Here is a 22,079-nt window from a genome sequence, read left to right on the forward strand (position 1 = left end):
AATGTGGTTGGGATAAATTGTCGCCTTGCCACGAAATTCCGTTGCGGTCTCAGCCGCAGCCTCAACCTCAATATCCCATTCGGCGTGAAGCAAAATCTTCCGTCGCGAAAATCCTTGAACAATTGGAATATCAGGGAGTTATTGAAACGTGTGTGTCACCGATGAATAATCCCCTTTTTACTGTGAATAAACCTGACGGATCATATCGTTTGGTTTTGTATTACCGGCATTTACACTCGCATTGCCGTAACTGTGCAGTACAGAATACCCACGGCTCTGCCCTGGTGGATAGTCTCGTGCGTAAGCGTTTCAAGACAACGCTTGACATATCCAATGGTTTTTATGCCCACAGATTGGACAGCCTTAGCTCCCAATGGACCAGTTTTACAAGCGCAGGGTTGGATAAAAATAGCTTAGATTTGCAAATAATGTGGGGGAGGTTTGACTGATCTGCAAAGAAGTTACATCCCAGAATAGTTCTTAATATACTAATTGTCTCAGAAGTTTCATGGAGGTTTATTACAGGCTTACAAGGTGACACAGGTGTATTCATTTGTTAATATCTTTGGTTCTGTTTGCATAGGTAAGTCCAATGCTGGTATTTCAAGTTACATGTACATATGTCAATACCACCACCAATACTACCACCACCACTAATACCACCTCCACCAATACCACCACCAATACCACCACCACCAATACCACCACCACCACTACCACCACCAATGCCACCACCACCAATACCACCAAGACCAATACCACTACTACCAAGACCAATACCACTACCACCAATACCACTACCAGCACCAACACCACCACCACCATCAATACCACCACCTCCACCAGCACCACCAATACCACCACCACCAATACCCATACCACCACCACCGCCAATACCACCACCACCACCACCACCAATACCACCACCCCCAGTACCATCACCAATACCACCACCACCAATACCATCCCCCTAGTAAAATGGGTTTAGAAATGATTAGCGAAAGGCATGTGAAATCCAGGTAGCACATAATCCTGTGCAAACAGCACATTTGTGTTACATGTCATTTGTAATAAAGTCACCTGACGGGTTGTTTCAAAAGCTTGTTTTATTAACAACACCGCCACCAGAAATACCACCAATACCACCACCAATACCACTACCACCAATACTACCACCACAAATACCACCAATACAACCAATACCACCAATACCACCACTAAAACCACCAACATCAAAATCATCAACACCACCAATACCACTACTACCACCACCAATACCACCACCACCACCAATACAACCACCAATACCACCAACAATACCACCAACACCACCAATACCACCACCACCAATATCACCACCATCACCACCAATACTGCTACTACCACCACCAATACCACCACCACCACCTCCACTAATACCACCACCACCAATACCACCAGTAACACCACCACCAATACCACCACCATCACCACCACCACCAACAACAATACCACCACCACCACCAATACAACCAATACCACCCCCACCACCACCAATACCACCCCCCCTCCACCAATACCACCACCACCACCACCACCAATAACAACACTGCCAACACCGCCACCACGTCAATACTACCACCAACAATACCACAACCACCAATACAACCAGCAATTCTACCACCACCAATACCACCACAAATACCACCACCACCAATACCACCACCGTCACCAATACCACCTCCAATATTACCACCACCAATACCACCACAACCACCAATACAACCACCACCATCAATACCACCACCAATACCACCACCAATACCCCCACTACCACTGATACCACCACCAATACTACCACCGCCACCAATACCACTTCCAATATTACCACCACCAATACCACCACAACCACCAATACAACCACCAACACCAATACCACCACCAACACCACCACCACCAATACCAATACCACCACCAGCAATACCACCACCAATACCACCACCACCATTATCACCACCACCAATACCACCATCACCACCACCAAAACCACCACTACCAATACCACCACCACCAATGCCACTACCACTAATACCACTACCACCAAGACCAATACCACTACCACCAGTGTCAATAACACCACCACCACCATCAATACCACCACCTCCACCACTACCACCAATGCCACCACCACCAATACCCCCACCACCATCACAAATACCGCCACCACCAATACCAATACCACCAATTCGCAGGCTGACGACCCTGCGGCAGGGGGTCTCCGCCTGTATCTAAGGAAGTAGCAGCAGCATTCACAATACGGAAAGTGACATTGCAGGATCATTTTATCAGCACTTCGCCGCATCAAGCGCAGAGGAGCGCTTTTTAAATTCTGGAACTATTTCGTGATCCTAGTCTCTCCCCCGGACTTCAGGACACCTACCTGATCACTCCTCCTGAGTGCACCGGCGGTCGGCTGAGCGCTGATCGCTTCAGCGGGCTCGCAGCGGCTGGGGCCGCCATCTTGGGCCGGGTTGCTCGGGTGAGGTGGGAGGCGAGGCCAGTGACATCACCGCCACACCCCCCGAGGCCCGCCCCTACTTAGGAGTGCCGATTGGAACCTACCCTTGGCATTCGCAGGCTGATGACCCTGTGGCAGGGGGTCTCCGCCTGTAGCTAAGGAAGTAGCAGCAGCATTCACAATACGGAAAGTGACATTGCAGGATCATTTTATCAGCACTTCGCCGCATCAAGCGCAGAGGAGCGCTTTTTAAATTCTGGAACTATTTCATGATCCTAGTCTCTCCCCCGGACTTCAGGACACCTACCTGATCACTCCTCCTGAGTGCACCGGCGGTCGGCTGAGCGCTGATCGCTTCAGCGGGCTCGCAGCGGCCGGGGCCGCCATCTTGGGCCGGGTTGCTCGGGTGAGGTGGGAGGCGAGGCCAGTGACATCACCGCCACACCCCCCGAGGCCCGCCCCTACTTAGGAGTGCCGATTGGAACCTACCCTTGGCATTCGCAGGCTGACGACCCTGTGGCAGGGGGTCTCCGCCTGTAGCTAAGGAAGTAGCAGCAGCATTCACAATACGGAAAGTGACATTGCAGGATCATTTTATCAGCACTTCGCCGCATCAAGCGCAGAGGAGCGCTTTTTAAATTCTGGAACTATTTCGTGATCCTAGTCTCTCCCCCGGACTTCAGGACACCTACCTGATCACTCCTCCTGAGTGCACCGGCGGTCGGCTGAGCGCTGATCGCTTCAGCGGGCTCGCAGCGGCCGGTACCGCCATCTTGGGCCGGGTTGCTCGGGTGAGGTGGGAGGCGAGGCCAGTGACATCACCGCCACACCCCCCGAGGCCCGCCCCTACTTAGGAGTGCCGATTGGAACCTACCCTTGGCATTCGCAGGCTGACGACCCTGTGGCAGGGGGTCTCCGCCTGTAGCTAAGGAAGTAGCAGCAGCATTCACAATACGGAAAGTGACATTGCAGGATCATTTTATCAGCACTTCGCCGCATCAAGCGCAGAGGAGCGCTTTTTAAATTCTGGAACTATTTCGTGATCCTAGTCTCTCCCCCGGACTTCAGGACACCTACCTGATCACTCCTCCTGAGTGCACCGGCGGTCGGCTGAGCGCTGATCGCTTCAGCGGGCTCGCAGCGGCCGGGGCCGCCATCTTGGGCCGGGTTGCTCGGGTGAGGTGGGAGGCGAGGCCAGTGACATCACCGCCACACCCCCCGAGGCCCGCCCCTACTTAAACGGTCCATATGTGTCAGCGCAGCGGACAAGCGCAGCGGGCGCGACGAAGGCGCGCCGGAGTTGCGCCTGAGTTAAGCCCGTCTGCGCCCGTCCGCGGCCGACCGGGACCCGGGCCCACCCCCCCAGACCATCTTCTGAGGTATTCCTCTTTTGATTTACTATCATTGCAACCTAGCTTCCCCTCTGGAATAGCCCTCCCTACACTCCCCTTGCACATCTGCTCACGTATCCAAAAACTGGGGCTCTCCCGCCTTCCCCTACCGGCCGACGATATTCAGTCTACTCCATCATTGACGACTGAACCTCGATCGGCTCCTTCATTAATACATAACCTGCGATGCTATTACCTCAACACAAGGTCCCTAATAAAGAACCAGGTCAACATCTTTCTTTTCCTGATGGAGGAAAAACCAGATCTTCTGCTGTTGACCGAAACGTGGACCAATCTTCATTCCCTGCCGGACATTCTTGCATCACTTTCCTCAGACTACTATATTCTGACTGCCAACCGTGCACAAGGGAAGGCCGGAGGTGGGGTAGCAGCAATCATTTTGAAATCTTTTCATTTTCGGGAATTACCTTCTCTCACTCTCCCTAACACCGAAAACTTGGTAATCACACTAGACTCAGCGAGTGGGGCTCTTACTCTAATTCTGCTATACCGCCCTCCCCAATACATGGCCAATTATCCAGTACTCCTGGCAGAACAACTGGCCTCTCACGTAATAAAGTACTCTAAAACTGTCCTAGTGGGGGATTTAAATTATTGGTTCAACAGAACAGACACAGACATTCAAGCTGGAGAACTGAGGGATCTGCTTACAGATCTAAACTTGGTCCAACACATCCACTTACCCACTCACCAGAAGGGCCACAGCTTGGACCAAATTTGGACACATAATCTACCACCATTCTCTCCCATTATAAGTCCTTGTATTTGGTTAGACCATTATTTCATCCAGTTCCCGCTAGCAATTCAAGGGCAGCTTAAGGCCAAACCTTCTATGGGAAAAGAGTTCCGTAAATGGAAATCCATGGACCGCTCTGGGTTCATGGACATGTTGAACAACACCCTTCCCCTATCAGGCGAAAACCTGGAGGTTGACGAGAGGGCACTGTCCTCCTGGCTCCTCCACGCAGCAGATCTGTTTGCCCCCTCTGTATACTTGTCTAACATTAGAGGTAATGATGCCCACAAATGGTTCACCCAGGAACTTAGAGTACCTAAATTAGGGGTACGACAGAAAGAAAGACAGTGGAGAGCCACTTATTCCCCACAGGATAGGGAAGTTTTCTGCGCCACTAGGAAAAAATATCAAAACATTTTAAGCCAACACAAACTCAACTACTTTTCCACAAAAATGTTATCTTCATCTAATAAGTCCAAAGACATCTTTAATATAGTCAATGAACTCTGTGACAACGACAGGACAGCCCCCTCAATAGCTCCGACGCAGAAGCTATGTGACTCCCTGAATAACTTTTTCAGAGAAAAAATTGTTATTATTAAGTCGAGCATTGCTAGCTCCCCAACGTCACTTCCTTTGGATGACGCCTTTTATAATCCCTCTGTACTAGATGCCTTCCCGGCCATCGATGGTAAAACTTTTCTTTCACTTTTGGCGAGGGTTAAGTCCGGATTCCCAAACGACATCTGCCCCCCTCACATCTTCTCTGAAATCGGTCAGACTATCCCTCAGGGTATTCTACCCCTATTAAACAAATCATTGGCCCAGGGCAGGGTACCTATTGGTTTCAAACATGCCCTGTTAATCCCTCTGATAAAAAAACCAGGTCTGGACCCCCGGGACTCATCAAACTACCGTCCCATATCCCTGTTGCCGTTTTTATCCAAGATATTGGAGGCTCACGTCTCCAATTGTCTTTCCAACTTTGTGGAAACCACTGGGTTTCTAGAGCCCAATCAAGCTGGGTTCCGTCCAGGCCATTCGACCGAGACGGTAACCCTGGCAGTCCAGAACACACTTCGGTGTAATGCAGACAGGAACGTCCACCAGGCACTGGTACTCCTTGACCTGTCTGCTGCATTCGACACGGTCGACCACACCATTTTGGTCGGCCGTGTCGGGCAGGCAGGCCTCAGAGGTGCTGCCCTGAGCTGGGTGGAATCATTTTTGTCTGACCGGACTCAAGCAGTGAGACTGGGCACCTTCACAGCCCCTAGAATTAAGAACGACTGCGGTGTCCCTCAGGGCTCTTCCCTGTCCCCCCTTTTATTTAATTTATATCTGCGTCCCCTCTTGTACTCCTTGAGGAAATTCAAAGTGTGGATCTTTAACTACGCAGATGATCTGCAATTGATTTTCCCCCTAGGCTCGCCTAACGCTGTTACTGAGTTTAGGGAGGTCATGGCTCACATCCAGAGGTGGATGGGCTTTAACCACCTAAAACTCAACCCAGGCAAGACTGAACTGATCTTGCCTGGGAAGAGTGAACTCAGCTGGGGACCTCAATTTTGGCCTCCGGAGATGGGGAATCCCCCTTCCAAATCCCGCACGGTCAAGAGCCTTGGAGTCATCTTTAGTGAAGACCTCTCCTTGAAAAGTCAGGTAGGAACAGTAGTCTCCGCATGCTTCTTTCAGCTGCGCAAGATTAGAAAGATTGCCCATCTCCTAACCCATTCTGCCCTGATACAGGTGACCATCGCCCTTGTGCTGTCTAGGCTGGACTACTCAAATAGTTTATATTTGGGTCTTCCAACCGGGCAGCTCAAGAGGCTGCAGCTAGTTCAAAACCAGGCGGCCAGGCTGATCTGTGGGCCTCCTAAATGGCAGTCCATCAGGCCAGGCCTGGCAGATCTGCATTGGCTGCCGATAGCCCAGAGGGCGGCTTTTAAAACCGGCTGCATTATCTTCAGGGCACTACAAGGCAAGGGCCCCAAATTTATCATCAACTTGCTTGCCAGATATGTCCCCTCTCGCAACCTTCGTTCCAGTCACAAAAGCCTGCTCACGGTGCCTGTTGTTAGGAAACAACGTCAGGGCGGCAGCTCCTTTCACTTTCTTGCTGCCTCCCTCTGGAATTCCCTGCCAGCTTCTTTAAGGTCACACGAGGATATTTTGGCCTTTAGACAAGCCTTTAAGACCCGGCTCTTTAGGGAAGCCTATCCTTAGTTGTTCCAGGCTGTCCTCCTGTTGGTGTGTTGTGTTTCTGAAAACTTCCTATAGCGCCATGAAGCCTACGGGCGTACGTGCGCTCTACAAGTCAAATTTAACATAACATAACCACCACCACCAATACTACCACCACCAATACCATCAATACCACCACCAATAATACCACAGCTAATCACAATACCACCAATACCACCACCAATAACACCACCAATACCACCGCCACCAATAATACTACCAGCACCAATATGACCAACAACAATACAACCACCAATACCACCACCATCAATACAAATACCACCACCAATACCACCACCACCATTATCACCACCACCAATACCACCACCATTATTACCACCACCAATACCACCAAAACCACCAATACCACTGCCACCATCAATACCACCACCGATACCACCACCACCAATACCACCACCACCAATACCACCACCAATACCAACACCGCCAATACCACCACCAATACCACGACCACCACCACCAATACCACCACCAACGCCAATACCACCACCACAAATACTCCCACCACCAATATCACTGCCACCAAACCACAAACAACACCACCACCATCAACCCCACCAGCACCACTATCACCACCAACACCAACACCACCACCAATACCACCACCAATATCACTACCAATACTACCACCACCAACTCCTGCACCAATACCACCACCACCACCAATACCACCACCTCCATTAATACTACCACCACCAAAACCACCACCACCAACACTAATACTATCAATACCACCAATAATACTACCAGTACTACCACCAGCAGCAGCAATACCACCACCACCATTATCACCACCACCAATACCACCACCACCAATACTACCACTACCAATACCACCACCACCACCAATGCCACTACCACTAATACCACCAAGACCAATACCACTACCACCAAGACCACCACCAATACCACAAACACCAATACCACAAACACCAATACCACCACCACCAATACCACCACCACCAATACCACCACCACCAGCAATACCACCACCACCATTATCACCACCACAAATAACACCACCACCACCACTAATACCACCACTACCAATACCACCACCACCAATGCCACTACCACTACCACTAATACCGCCAAGACCAATACCACTACCACCATGACCAATACCAACACTACCACCACCACTGTCAATACCACCACCCCCACCAATACCATCAATACCACCACCAATACCACTGCCAATCACAATACCACCACCTCCAAACTACCACCAATGCCACCACCACCAATACCACCACCACCACAAATACCACCACCACCACCAATACCACCATGACCGATACCAACACTACCACCACCACTGTCAATACCACCACCCCCACCAATACCATCAATACCACCACCAATACCACTGCCAATCACAATACCACCACCAATACCACTAATACCACCACCAATACCACCACCAATACCACCAACAACAATGCCACCAACAATACAAATACCACCACTAATATCACCAATACAACCACCAATACCGTCACCACTAATACCACCACCAATACCACCACCACCATTATCACCACCACCAATTCCACTACCTCCAATACCACCAAGAACAATACCACTATCACCAAAACCAATCCCATTAACACCAATACCACCAATACCGCCACCTACACCAATACCACCACCACCAATACCACCACCACCACCAATACCACAACCACCACCATCAATACCACCACCTCCACCACCAATACCACCAACTCGACCAATACCACCACCACCACCACCACCACCAATACCACCACCACCAATGCCACTACTACCAAGACCAATACCACTATCACGAATACCACCACCAACACCAATACCACAACCACCACCATCAATACCACGTCCTCCATCACCACCAGCAATACCACTACCACCAACACCACCAATACCACCACCACTACCAATACCACCACCAACACCAATACCACCACCACCACAAATACCACCACCAATACCACCCCGACCAATACCAATACCACCACCGCTACCAATACCACCACCGCTGCCAATACCACAACAACCAATACCACCACCAATACCTCCCCCACCACTAATAGCACCACAACCACCAATACTACTACCAATACTACCACCACCAATACCACCACTGCCAATACCACCACCACCAATACCCCCACCAATACCACCACCAATAACACTACCACCACAAATACTACCACCAATACCATCATCAATACCACCACTGCCACCAATACCACTACCACCAATACCGCCACCACCACAAATACCACCAATACCACCACTAATACGACCACCATTAATACCATCACCACCAATACCGCTATCAATACCACCACCAATACCCCTCCACCAATACCAGTACTACACCATCAATACCACATCCTCCACCACCACCAGCAATACCACTACCACCAACACCACCAATACCACCACCACCACCACAAATACCACCACCGATACCACCCGACCAATAACAATACCAATAGCAATACCACCACCACCACCGCTACCAACACCACCACTGCCGCCAATACCACCACCAATACCACCACCAATACCACCACCACCACCAATAGCACTACAACCATCAATACCACTACCACTACAACCACCACAACCAATACCACCACTGCCAATACCACCACCACCAATACCCCCACCAATACCACCGCCAAGAACATCACCACCACAAATACCACAACTACCACCACCAATACCATCCTCAATACCACGACTGCCACCAATACTGGTAAATAATAAAGGGGTTCTGCCTGCATCACCCTCCCATACCTGAGCAAGGGACATCAAAAAGATGAAAAAGTAGAAACAATGGTACTGAGGGATTAATTACACATTTAATTTGACCCAAGATATAATTAATTATCCTGTTCTGTACAAATAAATGTAATAAAGTCACTATTCACAAATTTATAAGGACATATCAACGTGTCACAGGATAAAGTAGCGCACACAAACACAAATATATTAATCCTGCTACAAAAAAACACAATAATGTATATACCAATCACAAATACAATATATACATAACATATACAACAGTGTACCCTAAAGAAATATATATATACATATACTTCTCAAAGTATTCACTCCTAATTTCGAGTGATACACATCTAAAAGGGAATCTCACAGCGCCTGAGATATGAATTCTCTCAAACCAACTGTTTTATCCAAGGCGCATGAAATTAAACAAACGAGCATAAAGTTATGGGGACTCCTTAACACAATGGTGTTGACGCAGTCGCGGTCGCGTTTCCGCCAGTTGTCTCTTTATGGCTTCATCAGGACAAGGGTACTTAAAGCTAATATCATGGGGGATCAACCACTCCCACACAGGGGAAGGAAAAGAGGATTCCTCCTCTAGAACACTCTTCCCGAACCCCTCGTAGCAAAAAGGTAAGCGCCCACTTCCGGGGGAAACAAATCGTAGATACATCAAAAGGGAGGGGAGAGTGAAGGGCAATCTCGCTCCTACTGCACTCCTCAAACAGTGGTCAAAACTCATTCAGTGATCCGTCCAGTCGCTCCCACGGCAGCAAAAATCCGCAATTTCGTGGCCACACAACTGCCACCGCCACCACCACAAATACCACCAATACCACCATCATTAATACCACCACCACCAATACCACCACCACCAATACCACTATCAATACCACCACCAATACCCCAGCACCAATACCAGTACCACCAAAACCACCACCAATACCACCACCAATGCCACCACCACCACCAATACCACCACTACCAATTCCACCAATACCACACCACCACTAATAACAACCACCACCAGCAATAGCACCAATACCACCACCACCAATACCAAAACACCACCAATACCACCACCAATAACACCACCACCACCAATACCACCACCACCACCAACAACACCACCACCACCACCAATAACACCGCCAACACCACCACCACCCCTACTACCGTCACCAATACCACCACTGCCACAAATATCACTACAACCAATACCGCCACCGCCACCACCACCACCACCACCAATACCACTATCAATACCACCACCAATACCCCACCACCAATTCCAATATCACCAACACCTCCAATACCACCACTACCAATTCCACCAATACCACCACCACCACTAATACCAACCACCACCAGCAATGGAACCAATACCACCACCACCAGTACCAACACCACCAATACCACCACCAATTCCACCGCTGCCACCAATACCGACGTCAATACCACCACCACCACCAATAACACCACCAACTCCACCACCAACAACACCACCACCACCACCAACACCACCACCACCAATAACACCGCCAACACCACCACCACCAACACCACTACTACTAATACCACCAATACCACTACCACCACTAATACCAACCACCATCAGCAATAGCACCACCACCACCACCAACACCACCAATACCAACACCACCAATACCACCACCAATACCATCGCTGCCACCAATACTGCTGTCAATAGCACCACCACCAATACCACCACTACCACCAATGCCACCAGCAATACCAGCAATACCAATACCACCCTCACCCTCAATACCACCATCAATACCACCACCAATACACCACCACCAATACTGAAACAACCAGCAATACCACCACCATTAATACCACCGCCACCAATACCAAGGCCACCAATACCAGAACCACCAATACCACCACCAATATGACCACCAACAATACCACCACCACCACTACCAATACCACCACCACCATCAACACCACCAATACCAACCACCAATACCACTACCACCAATACCAACACAGCCAGTACCACCACCAATACCAATACCACTGCCAATACCATGAACACCAATACCACCACCACCAATACCACCACCACCAATAACACTACCACCACCAACACCACCACTACTACTATTACCACCAATTTCACCACCAGCAATACCACCACCAGCAATACCACCAGCAATACCACCACCAAACGCACCACCACCAATACCCCACCACCACCAATACCACCCCACCATCTATACCACCACAAGTACCACCTCCACCACCAATGCCACCATTAATGCCAATACCACCACCACCCCCAATACCACCTTTACCAATACCAACTCTGACAATACCACCACCGATATCATTACCCCCACTAATACCACCACCACCACTACCAAAGCACCACCATACCACTACCACCACCAACACCAATACCACCACCACCACCACCAATACCACCACCACCACCACCAATAACACCAACACCACCCACCACCAATGCCAACACCCCCAATACCACCACCACCAATACCACCACCACAAATACCACCAGACCAACACCACTACCACCAATACCACCGTCACCAATGTCACCACCAGCAATACCACAACCAACACCAATACCACCACCAATACCTCCACTACCACCACTAATACCACCAACACCACCAATACCACCAATTCCACCACCAATACCACCACCACCACCACCAACACCACCACCAATAGCACCAACACTAATACCAACACCGCCAATTCCACAACCAGTACCACCACCAATGGCAATACCGCCACTGCCACCAATATCACCACCACCACCAATACCGCCCCCAATTCTACCACCACCAATAGCACCAGCAATACCACCATGAATACCACCACCAGTACCATCACCAATACCACCACCACCAATACCACCACCAATACCCCACCACCAATACCAACAACACCACCACAAATACCACCACCACCAATACCATCACCAATGCCACCACCACTAATACCATCACCACATATACCACCACCACCAACATCACTAATATCACCAGCACTACCAATACCACCAATTCTACCATCAATACCAACCACCACCACCTCCAATACCAACCCCCACCAATACCACCACAACCACCAATACCAACACAGCCATTATAACCACCAATACACCTACCACCAAAACCACCACCACCAATACCACCACTACCACCATCACCATCACCAATACCAGCACCAATACCACTACCAGCAATACCACCACCACCATCACCACCACCCATATCAATACCACCTCCTCAGCCCCTCTTGCTTACTAGTAATAGCAGGGGCACTGCACAAGGCCGGAGTTGCAGCTGAGGCCAACCCTGCCTCCCTCCATGCCTGCCATAAAGCACAGCCCAGCCTGCACTAGGAGGTAAAGCCAGGGCCCTACTACAACAGGAGTGTTTTTTATTAGGCCAAAGATAGCAATGACATTACGCAATGCCACACTGCACACTCAAATCACGGAGAGGGCAGGAACCAGCCCCCCTCCTGCTCTTCCTCCTGAGCCGTGACAGTGTAATCATAGAGCAAAGGGTGTTATGGTGCTTTGTTGGTGTTTATAGCTCTAATCATATGTAACTCTCACTTCACACTTTTTGTCTGTATAATATACAACATCTTCTTCACTCACACTATTTATCACTACTTTCAAGACTTCGCAGGCCAGTCTCTTCCTCTGGTATTTACAATCTAACAAGGGGTTGAGAAGGCCCTACAATGCAATGCAATAGGTCTTGCATTTGTGAGAGTTTAAGCTATTAGTATTGTAAATGACAATGCCTTTTATTTATGTTTTAAAACCCAAAACATAGAAAAAAAGCATTGTAATTTACAATACTGATAGCTCAAACTTGTGTGAATGCGAGACCCGTTGAAATGCAAATGGTTGTTTAACAGCAGGCAGTGGTCCATGGTACCGCCCTCCTCTGTGCTCTCCAGCTGCACACTGCTTCTCCACAGAGGACTGGAGGACCATGGGTGTGATCTGGAATAGAGCATTTAAGTAATAGTTGAAGTCAATATGGGAAGTTTAAAGTGTGACTTCTTTTTACTGAGATTCTGGCCATGAAGAGGTACCATAAGGAATGAGAAAGAAAAGCATTAGATCTTTCTTTGTATGGAAGTATAAAGAAGCCATTTGTATGCGGACATTTTAATTTAATTAACTCTAAATCAAAATTAAATCAAAAAGTAATCTACTAGTTGATCTCATGATACTAATTGATGTGGGCTTTTCTTCCAGCATAAATTTAGTGTTATTTATCACACCTGCTATATAATGATTCCCTGAGGATCATTATTTGTCAGTTGTGGTAATTAATGACAATCTCGAGTTTTACCTTGAAAATGAGGCTTAACATGCAGATTTAGACACTTTCCTCACCAAAATCCCCAAGTCTTGATTTTTATCAGTTATTCAACTTATCTGCAAATATCAGCAGGTTTGATCTGCTGAAATTTGACTGGGGGAAATGAGGGGGTGTAGAGTTTTCTGGGGGTTGGAGGGTCTTACAATTCTGATGTGTATGCATGAAGTACTGCACATATCAGAATGTTCAAGGGTACTCATAAATGAGGCCAATAAGTATCCAATGAGTCAAGAAATGTAATCACAAGGAAGATATAATTGCAAAAAGGAAATAGTCTACTATTTGCCTGATACTTTCATGTCCTCATCTCCCCGTGTCCCCCTTGTGCCTCACCCAGTAGAAATTACTCTTAAAATTGGAATGAGTACGCTATTTAGAAAATTAGCTCATTGCTTCCATCCAACTGTACCCTCCCAATTCACCTCTTCTCACCCCATCCAACTACCTTGCTACATCCCAGCTCAACCCTCCCTGTTCAAAATCACCTCACTCTGTCTCTCCACATCTCCTGCTGTCCCAACTCGACTCACCCCTTCACACCTAATGTGTGACATGCCACCACACCTCACCCCTTTCCCCTCACCCTAACCTATCCACCACATCATATTCCATCCAAAATCACTTCTTTATATCACTTTGCATAAACAAAATTAAAAGTGCAGGTGCACAAAGCGTTTTTTAAGAGTTTCGCACGGGTGCTGCTTAATGCTGAGTTTGACAAACACAACAGCTGCCTACTCTTGATTCCACTCAAGCTGCTTTTTTCCATCTCCCTTAAATTTGTGTTACTTTGTCTCAGTCTTACTGGTAATGTTTTATCTATGCTCTCCCCCTTTGTCACTGTTGTCCCGTAATTCACTTCTTCATTCTTTCTTAATTTTCTCATTTTCTTTCTCTTGTTCTGAGCCAAACTTTGAAGATGAAAAATAAATCTTGGTGACCAACAATGAGGGCTGGTGCCAAGCACAGTCAACCGCAGGCACACTTTTTGCAGTACTGTCTGCCCACCTCTCAATATCCCACATTATTTCATACCATTCCATCCCACCTCATCCCATCCTACATCGTGCACCCTTCCTCTCAGGAAAATGTTCACTCCAATATCCTTTAAGATACACACAACATTGGATCACCTTTGCAGGTTTTAAGTCTGGTTGGATTGACAGTACAGCTGTATGCAAGGTGTAATGTCGCCAAGTCTTCAGAAATACATAGAGCCAGATGTACAAAAAAGTAAGTTTGCGATTTCCTGATTGAGAATTTTTGCGATTCACAATTAGGAAATCGCAAACACCCATGTACAAATGTGTCTTAGACACATTTTGTGATTCCCATTGGGATGCAAATAGACCTACCTCATTAATATTCATGAGGTAGGGCTTGCTTTGTGCCCCATTGAGAAATGGCCTGCACTCACAGGGATGGTGGCCCGTTGAGGTCAGCAGACCACCATGTCTGTGATTGCTTTTTAAATAAAACGTTTTTTTTTAATGCAGCCTGTTTTCCTTAAAGGAAAACTGGATGCATTTAAAAATATTTAAATGGAAATCTACCTTTTCATTTTGTAAGAGTAGCCAGTGGTCCGTTTGCAAGCGGTAAAATGCTTTGTCCACCTGGGGCCAGATATAAACAGACTTACGTTTGCGATTTCCTAATAGCGAATTTTTGCGATTCGCTATTAGGAAATCGCAAACAGCTATGTACAACAGTGTGTTTTACACTCTTTGCAATTGCCAATGTTGCAAGGGACCTGCCTCATTAATATTCATGAGGCAGATTGCAATTTGCGACCCATATGGAAAGGCGGTCTCTCACAGGAATAATGCTGGGATCAGCAGACCACCTTGTCTGTGTCTGCTTTTTAAATATTCCTTATTTGAATTCTGATTGGACAAATTCTGGGTGGGTGAGCATCTCCTCACCATTACAACATCATTTTCTCAACGATTCAGCAGAAAAATAAAGGGGCTTTGTTTTAGGACAGTCTTTGGCCTAGGCATTTCCTTGAGTGGCAACATCAGGACCTTTTCCCATGATCACAACATTCAAGCGTCCATGTTTGGCACCCATCCTAAGTTCCGGGCAAGGTAGTCTTGAACCTCCTCGAGCACAGGCAGTTCACTCTGACTTGCAGGCTTTTGGCGCGCCTGCGCTGTCCAGCTTTTGCTCACAGTTTACCCGGGCAGCCATCTTTCATACAGGCCTTAGGGGCCACTTTTGGAACTATCATAGAAACAAACACAAATTCATGTTAAATATGGAAATAAAACCCTTCTGTTTACCTCCCACCATACTAATGTTTCCCCATTAGTTGTTACCTAGCAAATAAGCCACACATATGCGTTTTATTCATAAATTTTCGACCACTTCTTAGCACAAAACGTGTACAATAAGCACATTTAATCTGCGTTTGTTTATATCTAGGCTGTGCATTAATTCACAACACGATAACAATACATGTTAGTTAATTTTATTGCAACATGCAGGCAAAATTAGTACTCCTGTGTGTAATAAATGTATGCATCTTATACTATTGTTGATTAGTTCACAAAAACATTCCATTAGTAAATGTTAACATTATGGAACATTGACTTTGAGAGGGGTACACAAACTTTTGTTTTTACCACCTCGCTCCATCAATTCCCTCATCTGGTGATTTTATCAACAAATATCTCTCAAAATGTTGGAAAATTTAGCAGAACATGTCACGAATTCTTCTGTTTAATGTCGTCTACACTTTAGTTTCTTTCTCCTTTGAAAATCTTTTCTCTTATTTCTTCCATTTCTATTTCATTCGTTTCTCTCATTCTTGCCTGCTGCTCTTCATTCCTTTTTCTTATTGACTTTCTCAAATCTCTTCTACCTTTGTATATACAGCATAATCTTATCACAAGAATTATTATCACTAATATTGTTATTGAAATTAGTATCTTACCTATAATTGAACTACTTATGTCTTGGAACCAATGCTTAATTGCTGAGAAACTTTTATCCATCCTTTCAAGGACACCTTCAACCTCCAGTGTTTCAATTTCTTTATGCAAATCTGTAATATTTATAATATACTTTTCAATATTCTGACTTTTATCTGGGATATATGTACAACAATGTTGCACCTTTAAAATCCCACAGACTCCTCCCTCTTTTGCTAAAATTATATCAAGGGCAAGTCGATTTTGCATAACCATAGCTCTAATAGTAACCATTTCAATATTTAGCATCAGGAATCCTCTGGCTGTGTCTGTTGATAATCGATCAACTATAGTAGACAATTTTCTGATTCTATTTGCATTAAACGAAATTCCCACTGCTGGTATCAGTGCTCCAAATACATCACCTATTATTTCTAACACACTCTCTCTTCTTTTCCGACTTAGAACTTTACCTATCTCATGCTTTCCATTAGTGCTTCTATCTACATGAAAATTTTTTGGAAAGACCAAACCCACATAACATGTCCCCTACCAATGGTCTGGTAACCTGTAATAAGCTCGATTCCCACAAATAAAATAAATTCCAGGAAAAACAGGATCATCTCCTCCTTTAAATCCCCAACTGCCTATAATTCTATAGGTGTCTTGACATTGACTTGCACCCACAAAATAATTATCATACATTGAATTGTCTCTTCGAATACAAAATGTTCCTAACATTGGAGCATCTATATTAATAGCTACATTTACATTCTTATCCTCAATATTCTCATCATCAAATGTAAAATATTAAGATTTTGCATGTTTCATTTTCTCATTTCGTGTGTAAGTAATCCTTCTTTCCTCAACCATGTTTAGAAAAGCCTTCTCCTCAATTCTCATTTTACATGTCAAGTTATTATTAAAAGCGTATTCATATGTCAATTCATCTAATTCTAAGAAATACTCTCGCATTTCTTTTGCAGGTTTCCTTTTATTCAACGTACCATCAATTTTTAATTTTGCAAATATTTCATCTACATTGGAATAATGATATTCCAATTTCCAGTCTTATAAAACAAACTTGCAATTACACTACAAGTTACTCCATATGTAAGAGGAAGGTGGTGATATGTCACCCCTTCTGTCACTGATCCTGGCTATTTACACAAACATAACAGTCATCAACATTCATAGTTTTAATGTACTCAAGCAATAACTTTGAAAAGGTATTTTTAGTAAAGTCACTGATAGATCTATCTTGATGCAATTCTGGTTTGTACACATTAGTCTCATGAATTTTCCCTTTCTCACTTGGTTTATTTGAACTCACATTCGGTTTTAATTTTGTTAAATTGCTTTGAAAAGGAATTACAATAGCTAAAATTACCCACAATATTATCAACAATGCCATACATATTGTAAAACATCTACACCATTTTCTAAAAATAGAACATTTCGTTTTATGGTTATTCCTTGTCATTTTCCCTAACACCTTTCTTCGACCTTATGTCACTCACAGGTTGCACACCACTCAGTACACTAACAAGTTTTCTTCGACCTTGTGTCAATTCTGTTCTAGATTATACTATAATTAGATTTTTCTAAAAAGTTCTCTTCGACCTTTTGTCAACTCCGACCTTTTCTATATTTACAATATCCGTCTCACAGGACTTCAGACTTTTTACTATAATATCATATACTTTGAGCACCTATCTTCTATTTCTTAGTTGACTTCTTTACTCACTTTTTCCAATTGGTTTTGGGTTGTACAGATTTTCTTGACTGCTATTAACCTCAACAATTGGTGGTAGAACAATATATGTCCACTCAGGTGATTTGTACCTCTGATTTGGACGTCTTACTCTTTTTGACCTTTGTATAATCTCTATCTTCTTTCCCAGTGTTTCTTTCTGGCTAGTAATTTTGTTTACTTGCTCTTCTTGTTCTTTTGTTTTGTTGACTATTTTGAATCTCAATCCACCAGCTCCTTTAGGCCAATTATCTCCTTTGCAAATGTTCTTTGTCTTTAGCTCTACTGTGTTATGCTCCACTCTCCGAGCTCTTTTTCTTGGGCTTTTTCTTAATGGAGTTTCGTCTGCACTGTCATCAGTTTCACTTTCAGTATCTTCAATTGTATCATTGATTATGATTTTCACAATGTCTTTGTCTTCATCAGATTCATCTTTCTTTTCTGTTACTCTGTTAGGAACACCTTCATAACTGGTACTTGGAATCTCATCCTTATCGTGAGTTACTTCTTCTTCCCCAGTCTCATGATTTCCGTTCCTGCTTTCAGAGTTCTCAGTTTGCTTTTCAGTATTCTCTTTTTCAACAGCTTTCTTTTCACTTCCTTTTGCGTATTTACTAGTGTCTGTCTTTACCGATTCTCGATCTTCAGGTTGATCTTCTGAATCTGGTATTTCCACAATCTCCCTTTCACCTTCACCTTCAGACGCAGAACTGGCTTCTGATACTTCCAGATGTTGACGTTCCTGTCGATCTTCAGTATCTGGATTCTTATCTGGTTCAGCTTCAGAATCAGAGTCAGCTGTACTTTCACCGTCGTATGGATATTCAGGTTCAGGCACACGGATGGTGTGACTAGCATACTTAACTGCAGTAGTACTGACCAAGATAACTTGACGTGGTCTTTGCCACCTTGGTACCAAGCAATTCCTTCTGTGGTGGACTTTCACTCGTACCCAGTCCCCATGGACTAGATCATGAGCTGGATTTTTCTCTTTGTAATTTGATTCTGTTCCCACCTGGTGGAGCACAGAAGTTACCACAACAAACAGATTTTTGCAGTAATCCAGTATGATGTCATTATTAACTGTCAACAACTTATCAACTGGTACATAGGCCTGTCTCATCACCCTGCCCATCAAAATCTCATGCGGACTTAATCCAGTTTTCCTGTCAGGTATACTTCTCAGTGTCATTAGGACAAGTGGCAAGGCATCAGGCCACTTTAGTCCTGTTGCTAAACACATTTTTGCAATTCTGTTTTTAATTGTTCCATTCACCTGCTCAACCACTCCTGAAGCCTCAGGTCTGTAAGCACAATGCAGCTTCTAGCGAATGTCCAGAGCTTCACAGATCATCTGCATAAGTTCATTTTGAAAATGTGGGCCTCGGTCCGACTCAATCGTCACCGGAAACCCGAACCGTGGTATTATCTCACGCAAGAACAGTTTAGCAACAGTTAATCCATCGTTTCTTCGCGTGGGGAAAGCTTCCACCCATCGAGAGAACAAACAGATTATCACAATGACATATCTGAGTCTGTTGCATGGAGGCAGCTCAACGAAATCCATCTGAACACTTGTAAATGGACCACCCTCCCGTCCTATGGTTCCCAAACTTACAACAGTTCTTCTGTTTGGATTACATTGTTGGCAGACTAAGCATCTTTGACACAGACTTTCAGCAATCATTCTGAATTTCGGATTACACCAAGTCTGTCTAAAGAGACGAATCATAGAATCTCTACCAATGTGGGCCTGACCATGGTACATTCAGGCCATATCTAAGATCATGCTATCGGGCATTACTGGTCTTTCATCTTTGTAAACCCAAATTTCATCTTCCTCCCTTTGTCTGCATCCTGATTTTAACCAGATATCTTTTTCCTCTGCTTCTGCCTCTTCCTGCATCTGTTTTACTTCCTGCCAAGTCTCAACTACAGTGGTTAGCATTAAAGGACTCGGAACATGTTCTTCAATTTTTTCTCGATTGATTGAAATTTGATTCTTTGCACAGTGTTTCGCAATTGCATCTGCATAACCATTTCCACGAGTGATATAATCTTCACCCTTTTTTATGTGCAGAACATTTTACCACAGCCAATTTTTCAGGTAACTGAATCTCGTATATCAGAGTCTTCACAAATTCAGCATTCCGAATAGGTGTTCCATGCAGAGGTCAAATAGCCTCTTTGGGACAAGAGCTGTCCATAATCATGAACAACTCCATAACCATATTGACTATCACTCACTATGGTTACTTTCACCTCTTTCCCCAATTCACATGCTCGTATCAAAGCAATCAACTCTGCTATTTGAGCAGAATGAATTCCTTTCGGACAAGATGCTTCCAACACTTCTGCCACTGTACAGACAGCATATGCAGCACTTAGAACACCACTCTCTGTTCTCAAGCATGATCCATCCATGAACATTACAAAATCTGATTCAAGTAAAGGTTCATCTTTAATGTCTGGACGAGGCTTTGTACAATACTCCAAAACATCCAAACACTTGTGATCAAGCTCACCTTTCACTTCTGCCTCAATGGTATCAGGTAGCAATGTCGATGGGTTGACATTCACACATCTGGCAACAGTCACATTCTCAGCTCCCAAAATTATTTTCTCATAACGGGTCATTCTGCTGTTAGTAATGTACTGTGTCTTTGCTCTAGTGAGGAGAATCTCCACAGAATGAGGTACATACACCCTCACAGGAAATCCCATCACAATTCCTTCACTTTGCTCCAGACTTACACTGGTTGCTGCTACTGCTTTCAGACAACCTGGCAAAGCCTTTGCAACAGGGTCCAAAACAGCTGAGAAATACGCAATTGGTTTTCTCATTCTTCCATGTCTTTGAATCAATACTGACAAAGCACATCCTTCTCGCTCACTACAGTACAGTTCAAATTCTTTCTCGTAATCAGGCATTCCCAAAGCTGGTGCTTCACACAATTTAGTTTTTAGCTGCTCAAATGCTTCCATCTCTGTTTTGGTCAGACAATGGGGTCTCTGATATCTGCTTTTGTCAATCTCTGCAATGGTTTTGCAATCAATGAAAATCCACTTATCCACTGTCTGCAATAACCAACCATTCCCAGGAACATTCTTACCTGTCTTTGGGTTTTAGGTGGCTGCATTCCTTGTATCATTTTGATTCTTTTAATTGTGACCTGTCTGATTCCCTTAGCAATCTTGTGGCATAAGTATTGTACTTCTTTCTGACAAAACTGTAATTTTGATGGAGACACTTTGTGTCCCTCCTCAGCCAAATGATTTAACAATGCCACAGTATCAGTTACACATGCATCCTTTGTTTT

This window comes from Lissotriton helveticus, chromosome 1_1 (genome assembly GCF_964261635.1).
Source record: "Lissotriton helveticus chromosome 1_1, aLisHel1.1, whole genome shotgun sequence".
Classification (NCBI taxonomy): Eukaryota; Metazoa; Chordata; class Amphibia; order Caudata; family Salamandridae; genus Lissotriton; species Lissotriton helveticus.